Here is a 17,269-nt window from a genome sequence, read left to right on the forward strand (position 1 = left end):
TAGTCCTAGCTACTCTGGAGGCTGAGACAGGAAGATCACTTGAGCCCAGGAGTTTGAAGCTGTAGCAAACCATGATCGTGCCACTGTGCTCCAACCTGGGCGACAGAGTGAGAGCCTCTCTCTAAAAATATAAAATAAAATAAAATGCCAGTGTTGTCATTTGGCTGAGATACCTGCCGAAAGCACATCTCACTGGGACATAGCCACAGATTTCTAAATGAGGCCACTCTCATCTTCGAAATGTTTGATCTCTGAGGTGCTCGTGCAGTCACCCCAGAATAGAAGCCGGAGATGGAGACGTTTTAGTCCATGCAAGGCTCTGGATGCTTGTTGATATGGTTTGGATCTGTGTCCCCACCCAAATCTCATGTCAAATTGTAATCTCTAATGTTGGAGGCAGGGCCGGGTGGGAGGTGATTGACTCATAGGGGTGGTTTCCCCTTTGGCGCTGTTCTCGTGATAGTGAGTGAGTTATTGTGAGATCTTGTTGTTTAAAAGTGTGTAGCACCTGGCCGGGCGCGGTGGCTCATGCCTGTAATCCCAGCACTTTGGGAGGCCGAGGCGGGTGGATCACCTGAGGTCAAGAGTTCAAGACCAACCTGGCCAACATGGTGAAACCCCATCTTTACTAAAAATACAAAAGTTTGCTAGGTGTGGTAGCGCTTGCCTGTAATCCCAGCTACTCAGGAAGCTGAGACAGGAGAATCGCTTGAACCCGGGAGGCGGAGGTTGCAGTGAGCCAAGATTGTGCCATTGCACTCCAGCCAGGGCAACAGAGGGAGACTCCGTCTCAAAAAAAAAAAAAAAAAGTGGGGGGAGCACCACCAGCCCAACCCCTCTTCCTGCTGCTCCAGCAATGTAAGAATGTAAGATGTGCCGGCTTCCCCTTCGCCTTCCGCCATGATTATAAGTTTCCCGAGGCCTCCGCAGCCATGCTTCCCGTACGGCCTGTGGAACCGTGAGCCAATTAAACCTCTTTTTATTATAAAGTACCCAGTCTCAGGGATTTCTTTATAGCAGTGTGAGAACAGACTAATACTTCTGTGTTATAACTTTCTGTGGTTGTCCTGGTCTTGCTTCTATTTTTAAAATTTCTAACACGTACCATTTCCCAACTGAACATGTGAGTGGTGGATAAATGTAACGTAATTTTTTTTTCTTTTTTTTTAGACAAAGTCTCCGTCTGTTGCCCAGGCTGGAGTGCAGTGGGGCAGTCTCAGCTCACTGCAGCCTCTGCTGCCCGGATTACAGGCGCACACCACCACGCCCAGCTAATTTTTGTATTTATAGTAGAGACGGCGTTTTGCCATGTTGGCCAGGCTGGTCTCGAACTCTTGACCTCAGGTGATCCACCGCCTCGGCTTCCCAAAGTGCTGGGATTACAGGCGTGAGCCACCACGCCCGGCCAATGTAATGTAAAATTAAAATTTCAACGGAAATAAATTACAGGCTCAATTTTTTTGAGAGTTTTTGGTTTTGTTCATGAATTAATTCTAGTGGAAGCAAGCAGTATTGAGTCAAGCTTCCTTTTGAAATGCTAACAGAAATCTGGGGGTATATTTCTACTCTTAAAGTCTCTAATAGGCCCGGCGTGGTGGCTCACGCCTGTAATCCCAACACTTTGGTAGGCCAAGGCGGGTGGATCACCTGAGGTCAGGAGTTTGAGACCAGCCTGACCAACATGGTGAAACCCTGACTCTACTAAAAATACAAAAATTAGCCAGGCATAGTGGTGGGCACTTGTAATCCCAGCTACTCAAGAGGCTGAGGCATGAAAATTGCTTGAACCCAGGAGGCAGAGGTTGAAGTGAGCCAAGATCACACCACTGTGCTCCACCCTGGGTGACAGACTGTCTCAAAAATAAAATAAAATAAAAATAAAAAGTGAAGTCTGTAGTGAGGCTTAATATTAATTTAGTTGTATTTTTTCCAACATTCTTAATTAGTTTTAGGAATGTTGAATTGATATAATACTGAAGTAATGAGTATCTACACTTATTGAAATGAAAACGATCTGAATCAGAGAGAAATACTAGACTGGGCGCAGTGGCTCACACTCACACCTGTAATCCCAGCACATTGGGAAGCCAAGGAAGGAGGACTGCTTGAGGACAGGAGTTCGGGATTAGCCTGGGCAACATAGCAAGACCCCTTCTCTATAAAAAAAATTCAAAATAAAAATTAACCAGGTGTGGTGGCACACACCTGTAGTCTCAGCTACTTGGAAGGCTGGGGCAGGAACCCTGGGGATTGCTTGAGCCCAGGGGTTCAAGGCTTCAGTGAGCTATGATTGTAGCACTTCACTCCAGCCTGGCGACAGAGGGAGATCCTGCCTCAGAAAAAAAAAAAAAAAAAGATAAATACTAATGCTAGCTATCATTTCAAAAACTGGTAAAAACCTTAAATGGACATGTTTATCTCTATTTGCCCTTGCAGAGAAACAGTCTCATAATCACAGGGTATTACATCTGAGGTATCACATGTCCTGTGTCTTCACCATCCTCTAGAGAGAAGTTAAAATTCCTCATTCTTTTCAGATAACTGGTTCTTAATGAGGCTGACAAACTGGATAGTCCAGACCTGCACACTCTGGAGCTGATTCCAAGAGGGCTGAGGCCAAGATGGATGGATCATTGGATCTGGGGAAGGAGGGAGATGGAGAAGTGGAAGTGTGAACAGAAGAGAGGGATGGGGAAGGTGGCTAAGCTGGGGGCACCTGTGCAGTGTAACATGAGGTCTGATATGATGACAGATAATAGGGTATAACAAAAAAGGGAAGCTAAGAAAAAGCAAATGGTCTCCCTGTCTTCTTCACGTTCTTCTTCCTCTTATTTCCTTTCTCTTTCCCTTTCTCTTTCCCTTCCTCTTTCCCTTCCCTTTTTGTTCTTTCCTGAACAATTCAGTCATAACATCATGAAGGGTTGGTAGAGCAAGGTAGGTGTCTGTCTTAGTCCATTTAGATTGCTTTAACAAAAATACCATGGACTGAGTGCCTTATAAACAACAGACATTTATTTCTCACAGTTCTGGAGGCTGCAAGTCCAAGATCAAAGTGCAGATTCAGTGTCTGGCAAGGGCCGGCTTCCTGGTTCACAGACAGCATCTTCTTGCTGTGTCCCCACATGGTGGAAGGAGTGAGGGAGCTTACTGGAGCCTCTTATAGAAGGGCACTCATCCCAGCTGTGAGGGCTCCACCTTCATGACCAAATCACCTCCCAAAGGCCCCCACCTCCTAATACTATCGCATTGGAGATTGGGATTGCAACATGCCAATTTGGGGAGAACATAAACATTCAATTCATAGCAGTGTTGGAGAAGAGAGGTGGCCCAGCGTGGAGAGTCAGAGTCCTGGTGGGTAAGACAGATGGGCAACAGAAGGCCTGGTGCAGATGACAGAGCCCAAGCATGAGAAGGGCATCCAGGCATGGGTGATATGGGTTGGCTGTGTCCCCACCCAAATCTCATCTTGAATTCCCATGTGTGGTGGGAGGCACCTGGTGGGAGGTAACTGAATCATGAGGGCAGGTCTTTCCCGTGCTGTTCTCATGATAGTGAATAAGTCTCATAAGATTGGGTTTATAAAGGGAACTTTCCCTGCACAAGCTCTCTTCTCTTGTCTGCCACCATGTGAGACATGCCTTTCACCTTCCACCATGATTGTGAGGCTTCCCCAGCCACATGGAACTGTAAGTCCATTAAACCTCTTTCTTTTGTAAATTGCCCAGTCTCTGGTATGTATTTTTATTTATTTATTTATTTGGAGATGAAGTCTCACTCTTGTCTGCCAGGCTGGAGTGCAATGGCACAATCTAGGCTCACTGCAACCTCCGTCACCCAGTTTCAAGCGATTCTCCTGCCTCAGCCTCCCAAGTAGCTGGGATTACAGGTGCCTGCCACCACGCCCAGCTAATTTTTGTATTTTTAGTAGAGACAGGGTTTCACCATGTTGGCCAGGCTGGTCTCGAACTCCTGACCTCAGGTGATCCGCCCGCCTTGGCCTCCCAAGTGCTGGGATTACAGGCATGAGCCACCGTGCCTAGCCTCAGGCATATCTTTATCAGCAGCATGAAAATGGATTAATACAATGGGGGAGAGGGAGTCAGCATGGGAGTGAGGGCCCAAGCAGGGTAGGGAAGGCATCCGTGTGTGAGAATGGCCTGCAGTGGGATTTCAGGGCCCAGGCAGGGTGAGGAGTGCATCCAGGCAGCAGGCAAAGCCCAGCACAGTGCAAGGCAGTCTGTGCCAGGGAGCTCCAGCATAAGGTGAGAAAGGTGTCCTTGCAAGGCCAAGACCTGGCATGGGGTGTCAGAGTTCAAGCAAGGTAAAGGGCAGCTTAGCATGGGGACTCAGAGCCCAAATGCGGGAGGAGGGGGCCCGTGTGAAGGGGTGGTCTGGTGTAGAGGATCAGAGCCCGAGTGCGGTCAGGAGGGCCTCTGTGCATGTTGAAGACCCAGCACGGGGTGTCAGGGCCAGGCAGGGTGAGGAGGGCGTCCACATGTGGTGGGGGACAAGGCAGCAGAGACTGATCATCTACAGAGGATTAGTCAAATAAGTCAGTATACTTAGAATAACGGGAGCCAGGGTTTCACTGTCAGAGAAAGGAGATACAAATATGAAAAGGGAGAAAACTAGAATAAACCCTGTGGTGCTGGGCTGGAATTGAAGGTATTGGTGTGAGTAAAAACATACAGAAATAAACATACTTTTTTTTTTTTTCCAGGGACAAGAGTCTTGCTCTGTCGCCCAGGCTGGAGTGCAGTGGCACGATCTTGGCTCACTGCAACCTCCACCTCCTGGGTTCAAGCAATTCTCTTGCCTCAGCCTCCCAAGTAGCTGGGATTACAGGCACGCACCACCACACCCAGCTAATTTTTTTGTATTTTTAGTAGAGACAAGGTTTCACCATGTTGGCCAGCCTGGTCTTGAACTCCTGACCTGAGGTGATCCACCCACCTCAACCTCCCAAAGTGCTGGGATTACAGGCGTGAGCCACCGCGCCCAGCCAAACGTACATGTTTTTATGTTGTTGTTCTGGCTATCTAGAGGATTGGGAGCAGCAATAGCTCAATCGCAGCGAGCACACCTGCTGCCCAGATCTTGGTTTCTAAACACCATTCTCCACCAAAAGCTCTTTTGAGAAACCGGTGATTCCAGACTAGACAGGAGAAGCACAGGGTGGGCCCAGAACATGTACCCATCTCAGCAAAAAAGGAAGTGCTCAAAGAATGACAGATGTGTCAAAAGGACACAGAAGTCAGCTTGAAGTGGTCATTGAATACGGAAGAATTTGAGTATTAAAATAAAGATGGCAACAGATTATAACCTAGTGGATAAAATAGAAAGCCATGAATCCATACTGAACACATTCAGAATTTGATGAGGAAAGGGGTGTTTTTTTTTTTAGTATCTCCTTCAAGGTACATATTCATTAAGAGGGAAAAAGAGCAACTTTACAGTGCAGAAGCCGAGCCAACAAATGCCACCGCATGTGTTATAATACAATAAGAAGACTGCACTACTCCTGAGCTATTCCTGCTAAAGATGCATCACTTGGCCCTAACTGTGAGGGCACGTCAGAGAAATGAAAACCAAAGTGCAGGCTACAAAGCAAGTGTCCTATTGAAACCACCTTTGCAAAATTATAACTCAGGAAATTATGACAGTGGAAGAAATCAGACCTATCCGACTCCATCTTGCTTCTAACCTTTAGGCTGTCCTTGTTCATCCCTGGGCATAGGCCAAACTAACTTTGGGAAGGAATTCAGTTCATGGTTTGACTCTGAAACAAAATCGATAAAACCCCTTTCCCGAAAAGACCCCCTTCTTGCCTGAGACCACTCAGCCTTTGCAGGACTAACAAATTAGCTACAAGATTAGAAATTACTGGCTGGGCGCAGTGGCTCATGCCTGTAATCCCAGCACTTTGGGAGGCTGAGGCAGGCAGATCACCTGAGGTCAGGAGTTCAAGACCAGCCTGACCAACATGAAGAAACCCCATCTCTACTAAAAATACAAAATTAGCCGGGCGTGGTGGCGCATGCCTGTAATCTCAGCTACTCGGGAGGCTGAGGCAGGAGAATTGCTTGAACCTGGGTGGTGGAGATTGTGGTGAGCTGAGATCATGCCATTGCACTCCAGGCTGGGCAACAAGAGTGAAACTCCATCTCAAAAAAAACAAACAACAATAACAAAACAAACAAAAAACAAAACAAGAAATTACAGTTTAGGGGTCATGCAGCCTCTGACTCCAAGAGTCTGAACCTCCCCAAATTGCTCCTGGCAATAACATCACTATTGTAAGACCTAAGATCAGTGCTTGAGATATTTTGCAGACCCTGCACTCAGTGGACCAGCTAACACCACCCAGACCAGTAATCTGGCTCAACCAGTTCTGCCATCCCACCCAGGAACAGAAAAGAGCAAGAAAAACTCACTTCGACCCCCTGTGATTCCATCTCCATTGCACTCTCCACTTCCCAAGCCCCTACCCACCAAATTATCTTTAAAAACTCTAAATCGTCAAATGCTCAGGGAGACTGATTTGAGTATTAATAAAACTCCGGTCTCTCACACAGTCGACTCTGTGTGAATTACTCTCTCTCCATTGCAGTTCCCCTGTCGTGATAAATCAGCTCTGTCTAGGCAGCAGGCAAGGTGAACCCACTGGACCATTAAACTATTATCTCCAAAAATGGCAAGGTCATATAGGTCAAGGGAAGACTAAAGAAGATGTGACAATTCAATGCAATGTGTGACCATGGATCTGGTCCTTTCACCATAAAGGACATTATTGGAACAACTGGCAACACTTGGGTGGGGTCTGAGGGTTCAGTGGTGGCAATGAGCCTGTGCTATCTTCCCGATGTCAATAGCTGAGCAGCAGTTATATCAGAGCCATTCGAACCAGAGCGACTCCATCTTAAATAGGAGCTGAGTAAAATAAGGCTGAGACCTACTGGGCTGCATTCCCAGATGGTTATGGCATTCTAAGTCACAGGATGAGATAGGAGGTCGGCACAAGATACAGGTCATAAAGACATTGCTGAAAAAACAGGTTGCAGTAAAGAAGCCGGCTAAAGCCCACCAAAAACCAAGATGGCGCCGAGAGTGACCTCTGGTCATCCTCACTGCTTCCCTCCCACCAGCACCATGACAGTTTACAAATGCCATGGCAACATCAGGACATTACCCTCTATGGTCTAAAAGGGGGAGGCATGAGTAATCCACCCCTTGTTTAGCATATCATCAAGAAATAGCCATAAAACTGGGCAACCAGCAGCCCTCAGGGCTGCTCTGTCTATGGAATAGCCATTCTTTTACTCCTTTACTTAATAAACTGGCTTTCGCTTTACAGACTCACCCTGAATTCTTTCTTGTGCGAGATCCAATAACCCTCTCTTGGGGTCTGGATCAGGACCCCTTTCCTGTTATGCAGCAGGATGTCCTTATCTGTAGGAAGCACACCCTGAAGTGCTCAGGCTCTATGGGCCTTCTGGCTGGCAACTGACTCTTCACTGCCCCAGAGAAAAAAGTTTTTGAGTTCTACTTGCGACTTTCCTGTGGGTATGTGGTTGTTAGTAAAAATGTAACAAACATTTAAATAAATAAGGCATCCTATTATTTTCTCTTAAATGTATGTCTTAAAGGGGTGTATTCATGATGACAGAGAAGTCAGTCTAGAAGGAGACAGACAGTAAGTGGGAGGCACCCCCGCTAGTCCCGCCCCGGTCGGGATGAGTCAGCCCCCACATTCTGCCTTTCCTGACCCCCAAGTCCAGCTCAGAAGCCCTTCTTAGGAGTTTCCCACGAGCCTCTATTTGCTCATCACAGCACTTCTGATCTGGTAATTGTAATGGCCCATTTACTTATAAATTCCATGAGATTAGAGGTATTGTCTGACTTGCTCACCACTGTCTTCTTGGAGGTGGAGGCAATTTCAGGGACACGGTAGCTCCTCAGTAAGCATTTGCTGAACGAACGAAAGAATGGTTCACACTGACCCCAAAGAAGGCTTTCTCCATAGTCTTGGACCATTTCTCTTTTTTCTTTTCTTTTCTTTTTTTTTTTTTTATAGAGACAATGTCTGGCTCTGTCACCCAGGCTGGAGTGCAGCAGCACGATCTCAGCTCACTGCAACCTCCACTTCCTGGGCTCAAGTGATCCTCCGGCCGCAGCCTGCCGAGTAGCTGGAACTACAGGCACACACACCAGGCCTGGCTAATTTTTGTATTTTTTTGTAGAGATGGGGTTTTGCCAGGTTGCCCAGGCTGGTTTCGAACTCCTGAGCTCAAGCGATCCACCCGCCTTGGCCTCCCAAAGTGCTGGGATTACAGGTGTGAGCCACTGTTCCTGGCTGGAATGTTTCGAATCAAGCAGTTAAAAGGTAAAGACCAGTGCTGTAGCCACATGATCTGCCTGTTCCTCAGCATGGATAAAGCTCTTTGCCCTCCTTCATGGAACTATGGCACGGTTTTGCCCTCGACTCTCTTGAGTCCTTGCAGAGGAGGCATGGAAAGGTCTGGCGTGAGTCACTGCCATCGATCAACATGACATTGTTCTCGAAGGGCTCGCAGTGGGGAAACCTAAAAAGGAAGAAAATGAGAGCACTTGCCAAGGCTACTGAACAAAGGGTCAAGCACCCAGCCAGTCACCGAGTTCCAGACTCTTAATAACAAGGTTATGAAGCTATGCGAAGCCTTCATCCCTTCTCATAACTACACAGGCATGTCAGGGCTTCTGAAGTTGTAACAGTGATTTCCTTTAGAGAAAATGATTCTAAGTAAACCAAGGACACTTCACCCTTGACTTTGAAAATGTCTACAAACTTTCCCAGAGCAAATCTTTGCCGGTGTTTCTCATTTCCCGATCTGCATGGCCTGAGGAGCCCACGGGCTGGGCTGGCACGTTCTTTTGTTCAGCTTCTCTACCGGAAGGAGTTTGTGTAAAAAGGAATAGAAATCAGTGTTCATGCCACAATAGGGGTAATTGTTCTGAGCTGCCACATTCTGTTAAATGTTTACCTTTTTGTTTCACAATCTAACAGGAAATGAAGAGCGAAGGATTTTTGGTTCCCTTATCCCCCTTTGGTCAAGACTAAAGAAGACCAGTTGTTATTCTAGTTGCTCAAAAATGAAATGCTCAAGGTAGGAAATTAGCACAGTTGCTAAAGACTCCAGATCACAATCTTGGGTTTCAACCAAATCCGTTGCATGAAATGTTTCAGAGGAATGAGGCTTTGTCAACCTTCTCCATGTGCCTCCAGGACAGGATGTTTAGCAAGAGGTGGTGAACATTGTAACCATCTTTCTATTTGATCTATAGAACACTATGGATGACCAAGATAAAAAACTGGACAGATTAGATTCCTTAGTAACCAAATACAAGGTAGGGAAGTGGCAAAAAGCTGGGACCCGTTGGGAAGGAGGCCGGAGAGCTTCGCCAGGCTCTCCTCTGCCATTTCAGATTCATCCTTCAAGACTAGACCCCAACCCAGCTTCTAATTCGAGGAGAAGTGAGTATTTGTTTAAAGTTCCATTTGTGGAATGGCCCAGCTGGGATGGAAACCAGGGTGTGAATTCTAGCACCAGCTCCACCCCTGAAAAACAGAGTAGAACCTCCCTGGGCTAATGTCTTCTAATAATCCAAGTCATAGAGTAAACTATGTCTTTTGGGGCATTTTAAACTTTTTTATTGCTTTGAAATTGAGTCAGGGGAAGAAAGACTTTACCCTCTAGGTTCGATAGCTGGGTCTAGGAAATACACTGACAATACACAGATTTAACAGGAAAAAGGGTAAACAAATTTATTAATTTTTAATACGTGCACAGGGGGCATCATAGGAAGAAAAAAACTGAATATCACAAAAAAGTGATGCCATCTTAACAGAGAAAAGGGAGAGGAGATGTGGGCTACTGTGAGGAGAGGAAATGATTTTTAGGAAAGAAAAATGGGCCTTTAGAAGACTAGATGGGAGATATGAGGGTTTGTGACAGTTTGTCTGGATGTTAGGGCAGCCCTTGCTGACTCCTGGGGAGGGGACTTAGGACAACTGATGTCCTTTTGGAGGCTCTGCCTTTGGGCAGATGAGAGGAGTTCAGGGAAACTGTGCCTCTGCATTTACTGTTTTCCAGTACCTTCTGCTTAAAATCACCAACATTCCAAAGCAGCATATTTGGGGGCAGTCTGTCCTGAACCGCTACTCCACAGTAGAAAACATTTTTTTAAAATTAGAAATGGTCCAGGCGTGGTGGCTGACACCTGTAATCCCAGCACTTTGGGAGGCTGAAGTGGGCAGATCACTTGCAGTTAGGAGTTCAAGACCAGCCTGGCCAACATGGTGAAACCCCATCTCTACTAAAAATACAAAAATTGCCTGGGTGTGGTGGTGCTTGCCTGTAGTCCCAGCTACCCAAGAGGCTGAGGCAGGAGAATTGCTTGAACCTGGGAGGCAGAGGTTGCAGTGAACTGAGATCGTGCCACTGCACTCCAGCCTGGGCAACAGAGCGAGACTCCATCTCAAAAATAAACAAATAAAAATTAAAAATGGATAATTCGGTCATAAATAAGATTGTCATAGTGAAATAAATTTAATGGTTTTCAATACTTCTAAATATTTCTATATTCAAAGCCCAGTCCCTGAACTTTGCACAGGCACTTGGGTTCAAGTCCCACCTCTGCCACTTACTAGCTGTGTAACTCCGGAGAAACCGTTTAACCTTTCCTTTCTGTGCCTCAGTCTCCACATCTACAAAAAGAGGGAGATAACAGTAGGGACTTACAGGTTTCTGTGAGGATGAAAAGAGCCAATGCAAATATAAAGTAGTGCCTGGCACATAGTAAACACTCAATAAATGCCAACACTCGTCACAATAATATTGTTACAACATTTTTTTAAAAAGGGTTTTATACTTGGAAAAGAATGTGAATTTTTTTAAAAGCTGCAATGAATAAATCTGCACACAGACCAAAGATGTGCACTTTTTATTTAATTTTTTTTAAATTTCACCCATCATTGGCTAGATGTACACATTCAAATTTCTTTTCTTTTCTTTTTTTTTTTTTGAGACGGAGTCTCGCTGTGTTGCCCAAGCTGGAGTGCAGTGGCGCCATCTCGGCTCACCGCAACCTCCACCACCTGGGTTCAAGCGATTCTCCTGCCTCAGCCTCCTGAGTAGCTGGGATTACAGGCGTGTGCTACCACGCCCGGCTAATTTTTATATTTTTTAGTGGAGACGGGGTTTCCCCAGGTTGGCCAGGCTGGTCTTGAACTCCTGACTTCAGGTGAGCCACCTGCCTCGGCCTCCTAAAGTGCTGAGATTACAGTTGTGAGCCACCGTGCCCAGCCTCAAATTTCAAATAATTCTTATCAACATTAAAGTTTGACCTTCTTTTTCAGACCGTAAAGGAGCGTTTCGGTGATGTGCATATTTATTTTTAAGACCCTTTTCATTGTAAGTGATGCCAACTGAATTCAAACAAGCTTAGGCAAGAGCTCCATGCAGGCCCAGGTGAGCACGCTGCAGGAAAGGCAGACATAGCGTTCACACGAGGAGGCGGCAGGCCCAGAAGCTTCGCTCCACCACAGCTCTGTGTGTCCTGAGTGTCCCCTCACTGTCACACACTGGGACAACACAATGGTCTCAGCTGGACTGCTGGGGTTTGAGGCTTCTTAGAGGCCATCCTCCTGTCCACACAGCAGGAGCCCTGTCTATCAATAGCCCCCAGGCCCACGCCCTAAAAATTCCAAGAGTGTGGAGGAACGTGGATTTTCTCTCTGAGGTCCTGCTTGAAAAATCTCAACGAAGAACTCATTGGTGAACTTTGGGTCCCACAGACCCTACACCAGGTCCTAGAACTGGTCCCTGCAGGAGAAGAGAGTGGCAGAGCGGGAAGATTTATCAGAGTAATGGCAGAGAGAGAGGCTGACAAAAAGCATGAGACCCTCAGAGGCAACCAGGCCCTCATAAATGCTCCATGAGTCAGGTGTCTAGGAATGCAAAAGATGCAGCCAGGCGGGTGGCTCACGCCTGTAATCCCAGCACTTTGGGAGGCCGAGGTGGGTGGATCACAAGGTCAGGAGATCAAGACCATCCTGGCCAACATGGTGAAACCCCGTCTCTGCTAAAAATACAAAAAGTTAGCCAGGCGTGGTGGCAGGCGCCTGTAGTCCCAGCTACTCAGGAGGCTGAGGTAGGAGAATTGCTTGAACCCGGGAGGCAGAGGTTGCAGTGAGCCGAGATCACGCCACTGCACTGCAGCCTGGGTGACAGAGCAAGACTCTGTCTCAAAAAAAAAAAAAAAAAAAAAGATGCTGCAGGCTGGACATCATGGCCACGGTCGGTAACATACATAAGGCTTGCCTGGAGACAGAGCTTGTTGTGAAAACCCATCTGTTCATTGATCTCAGAGAGGAATCCTGGGATGTAAAGGTTTCTTCATCCAGCAGCCAGGAGCGCTTCTGCTGGCTGCCCCGGCTGCATCAGGCAACAGTCTCGTCCCCCTGGGAATGAGTTTAAAGAGGCAGGGCCATGCCGGGAAGGGAGAAGCCAACCCGGTCCTCGGGGAATGATTTCATTCCGGGGATTGATGAAAACAAACAAGTGTCTCATTCAAACTGCTGCGTTGCAGTGGACTTTACAAAATTTCCACCATCTAAATCAGTTATAAAGTTGGGTGAAATAAATATATATTTATTTTTAAATAAATATATTTATTTATTCCTCACACTTTCAAGTCCATTTCTAGTCCATCAGGTCTGTCTAGAAGTTCTAAAAAAGATCTTTTTAATAAATTCTGCTAAACATTGCAGAGGAATGGTTTGTTTTCATTTGTCGTGAACTGCACAGGCCCACCTCCAGGCCTCTGGGGAACCATATGAGGCATTTTCCAAAGTTATTTCCAGAATAAACAAGGCTTGAAAGGCCAGCCTCGCTCAACCACGGCCCACAGCTCCACTTCTCTGCTCCAGGCGGGAGGAGAGACCCCTGACCTTCTGTAAATATTTCAACACAAGCAGTTCTCTGCGGGATTAGAATTTGTGTTTTTGAGTCAACTCTAAAACAGACACAGAAAAGGCACCTTTTTGATTGTTCTATTGATATTGAAAAGTTTCAACTTTATGGTTTTCATGGCTGTTAAAGGAATTTCACATTCTAAGACCCTGGGGCAGAAAGGGCACAAAAGAAGAGCCTGAACGATTAGATGGTAGGGCCTGTTTTTACTCAGCCAAGAACAAGGAAGATCCCAGAAAAACGCTACGTGATTGAGAAATACTTTTGGCCACCAGCGCGACCTGCTAATTGGGAACACCCAATGCCCTTAATATGAAGCTTAAAAAATGAGATGGTGTCATCATCCAGGCTGTGGGGCGTCGAGGGGCCTTGGTAAGCCCAAAAGAGCACATCTGCCCCAAAAGACAGCCCTGCCCACCGCCAGACACCTGGTGCCAATGCACACTGTCACGACACCATCTGACTTTTTAAAAGAGAAACAAGAAATCTCTAAGTTTTTGTTTTTTGAGACAGAATCTCGACTCTGTCACCCAGGCTGGAGTGCAGTGGCGTGATCTTGGCTCACTGCAATCTCTGCCTCCCACAGATGATTCTCGTGCCTCACCTCCTGAGAAGCTGGGACCATAGATGTGTGCCACCATGCCTGGCTAATTTTTTGTATTTTTAGTAGAGATGGGGTTTCGCCATGTTGGCCAGGCTGGTCTTGAAATCCTGGCCTCAAGTGATCCGCCTGCCTCGGCCTCCCAAAGTGTGGGATTATAGGCATGAGCCACTTCACCCGCCCTCTAAGTTTTTAATATCGAAAACTAAAATTTAAGAGGCTGAGCGCCAACAACTCTGACCCCACAAAGTTCTGGTCTTCCCATAATGACTTCTTGAATTTTTTTTCTGAAATCTCAAACATTCTTCCGATCCTGCCTTGGTGTGACACACGTGTCACCTGTATCGTCCCACATGTGGCCAGCCATGGCATGCACAGAGGCACCAGTGGGGAACCGACTCTCCAAAGAGACTCAGGCCTTGGGACTAACAGGCAGGCGCGTCTGGCATCCAATGTTACATTATGTGGTGTCATTGCCTTCTGTGATTCCAAAGCGTGCAGCAACGTCCTGCTGAAAGTTACTGCCTGGTCACAGCTCACCCCAAGAGGGATGGAAGGTAAAGGTCTGGGAAGTGGCAGAGGTGGCCTGCAGGAATCCAGGAGGTGAAGTCTGGAATCAGAGCATGAGGGCTGGCTCACATGGATTTGCAGACAAGGAAGTGGCCCTGGGGAGAACAGTCTAGAAATGAATAGAGCTTCCCGCAGCCAGGCAGGTAGGCGCGAGGATGACTGCAATCCCAGCATCAAGAAAAGTGTGACATCACCAGCAAGCTCTGAACACTGGGGCTACATGAAAAAAATTAAGACACATTGACTGTGTCAGGCCCAGAGGCCAACTGAGCCAGCCCTATTCACTGTCAGGCCGGGAGGCCGACTGAGCCGGCCCTATTCACTGCCAGGCCCAGAGGCCGGCTGAGCCGGCTCTATTCACTATCAGGCCCTATTCACTGTCTCTGTTTCCCACATTCCTTGCTACTCCCAACCTTGTTTCCCCGGTGGTGTCCACACTCAAGCTCTGCAATGATTTACCCATGCTGATGAGTGAAGAAATGCAACCCAAAGCCTCTTCGGTGCCCAATAATGGCCTAAGATGTTCACATTATATACTAGTTCTGTGCTGTTTGAATTTTTTTTTTTTTTTTTTTTTTGAGACAGGGTCTCACTCTGTTGCCCAGGCTGGAGTGCAGTGGCATGTGCATAGCTCATTGCAGCCTCAAACTCCTAGGCTCAAGCTATCTTTGCGCCTTCGCCTCTTGAGCAGCTGAAACTACAAGTGCTCACCACCATGCCCAGCTAATGTTTAAATTTTTTATAGAGATGGGGTCTTGCTATGCTGCCCTGGGCTCACACAATCTACCTGCCTTGGTCTCCCAAGGTGCTGGGACTACAGGTGTGAGCCACTGCACCTAGCCTTGATTTTTTAATTAACTAGTAGACCTTATTATCTTTTTTTTTTAAGTAGTTTTAGGTGTACAGGAGAAGCAGAGCCAAAAGTACAGAATTCCCATATGCCCCAACTCAGTTCCCCTGTTATTAACACTGCATGAGTGTAGCATGTTTGTTACAATTGCTGAGCCAATCATCACTATTAAGTAAAGTCCACAGTTCACATTAGTTTCATTCTTGGTGTTATACGTTCTATGAATTTGGACAAATGCATACTGACATAAATCCACTGATTATAGTATCATACAGAGTTTCTTCACTGCCCTAAAAATCCTCCGTGGTCTATATGTGTTCTTTTTTTTTTTTTTTTTTGGAGACAAGAGTCTCGCTGTGTTGCCCAGGCTGGAGTGCAGTAGCATGATCTCATCTGGGCTCACTGCAACCTCCAACTCCTAGGTTCAAGCGATTCTCCTGCCTCAGCCTCCTGAGTAGCTGGGATTACAGGCATGCGCCACCATGCCTGGCTAATTTCTGTATTTTTAGAAGAGACAGGGTTTCGCCACATTGGCCAGGCTAGTCTCGAACCTCTGACCTCAGGTGATCCGCCCATCTCGGCCTCCCAAAGTGCTAGGATCACAGGGGTGAGCCACCGCGCCCAGCTACATGCGCTTTTTATTTGGTAACTTATTCAATTTTTAAATTATTTTTTAAATCTTTCTCCCCAAAAGTCAGTGTAGAGTCATCTTAAAATACACACACACACAATTGTAATGTCAGTGTGCTTGGCAGAAATCTGAGATGTAACCCGCCCCACCAAATTTCCAGGCCCCTCATATATACATACCATCTTCCAGTTATCCAATCAAACGTGAATCTAGGTACTGCTGTGAAAAGGTGCTGCAATGTAATGAAGGTCCCAAATCAGTTGACATGAAAATAGAGAAAATACTCAGTGGGCCTGACCTAGTGACATGAGCCCTTTCAAGGCAGACAGTTTTCTCCAGATGGTCACAGAAAAGGCCGCTGGGGCAGCATGGGAGGATTCTGTGCACCCCTGCTGGCCTGAACGGGCTGCGTGGTAGGGATGTGGGCAGCTTCTGGGTGCTGAGAACAGTCCCCAGCTGACAGGCAGCAAGGAAAGGGGACCTCAGTCTTGTAATACAAAGGACTGAATTTTGCCAACAAGAATGAGCCTATAAGTGGATTTTCCTCAGCAAACGAATGCAGGAACAGAAAACAAACACCACATGTTCTCACTTATAAGTGGGAGCTGAATGCTGAGAACACATGGACACACGGAGGGGAACAACACACACGGGGCCCTGTGGGGGATGCGGGGAGGGGGAGCATCAGGAAGAATAGCTAATGGATCCTGGGCTTAATAACTAGGTGATGGGATGATCTGTGCAAAACCACCGTGGCACACATTGACCTATGGAACAAACCTGCACATGCTGCACATGTACCCCTGAACTTAAAATAAGTTGAAGATTTAAAAAAAAAAAAAAAAAGTGCATTTTCCTCTAAAGCCTCAAGACAAGAACTGAACCTAGTCAATACCTTGATGTCCTGAGGTTTATGATATCCTGAGAAGAAAACCCAGCCACACCAGGACAGGCCTCTGACCCACACAACTGTGAGCTCATGAATGGGTGTTGTTTTCACAGCTCAATCAGTGCTGTTTTGTTACAGAGAAACAGGAAACGAATACTCCCTCCACCCAGATCTTTTTCTAGAGCAATTAATTATGCATACAGTGTGTATATTTTCCTTTTACCTAATGAAATCCTCTTGTATATAACTATATTATAACCAGCACATTAAAAATTTGGTTTGCTAAATCAAAACAAAACAGAAACAATTCTTGGGATTTTGATTGGAATGACATTGAATCTGTAGCTTAGTGGGAGGAGAATTCATGTACTTTGGAAGTTATGTCCTCAAAAACATGATCTAATTCTCCATGTATTTAGGTCTTTATGTCTGGCAAGCATATTGCATAATGTTTTCCATGAAGGTCTCGCTCGTTTCTGTTGCGTTTATTCCTAAGTACTATTGTAAATGGCATCATTTGTTGTTGTTGTTTTGGAGACAGGGTCTCGCTCTGTTGCCCAGCCTGGAGTGCAGTGGTGTGATCACAACTCACTGCAGCCTCTACCACCTGGGCTCAAGCGATCCTCCGACCACAGCTTCCCAAGTAGCTGGGAGCACAGGCATGTGCCATCAAGCCTGGCTAATTTTTAGTATTATTCTTTGTAGAGATGGGATCTCA

At 46.5% G+C, this 17,269-nt stretch overlaps 1 long non-coding RNA gene across 3 annotated transcripts in view; it reads right to left on the minus strand.

The window, feature by feature from the left end:
• The window catches only part of LOC134739932 (uncharacterized), a 109,740-nt gene that overhangs the window by 16,434 nt on the left and 76,037 nt on the right, over nt 1-17,269 (minus strand). For 2 of the 3 annotated variants that reach the window (XR_010127093.1, XR_010127092.1), the window contains one exon: nt 6,965-8,582. This is a non-coding gene — a long non-coding RNA (uncharacterized LOC134739932). Of the gene's footprint in view, nt 1-6,964; nt 8,583-17,269 lie in introns of those variants that run through there. The other variant, XR_010127094.1, reaches the window with a different exon arrangement.

The sequence above is a fragment of the Pongo pygmaeus genome, chromosome 1, assembly GCF_028885625.2.
Source record: "Pongo pygmaeus isolate AG05252 chromosome 1, NHGRI_mPonPyg2-v2.0_pri, whole genome shotgun sequence".
Taxonomy (NCBI): Eukaryota; Metazoa; Chordata; class Mammalia; order Primates; family Hominidae; genus Pongo; species Pongo pygmaeus.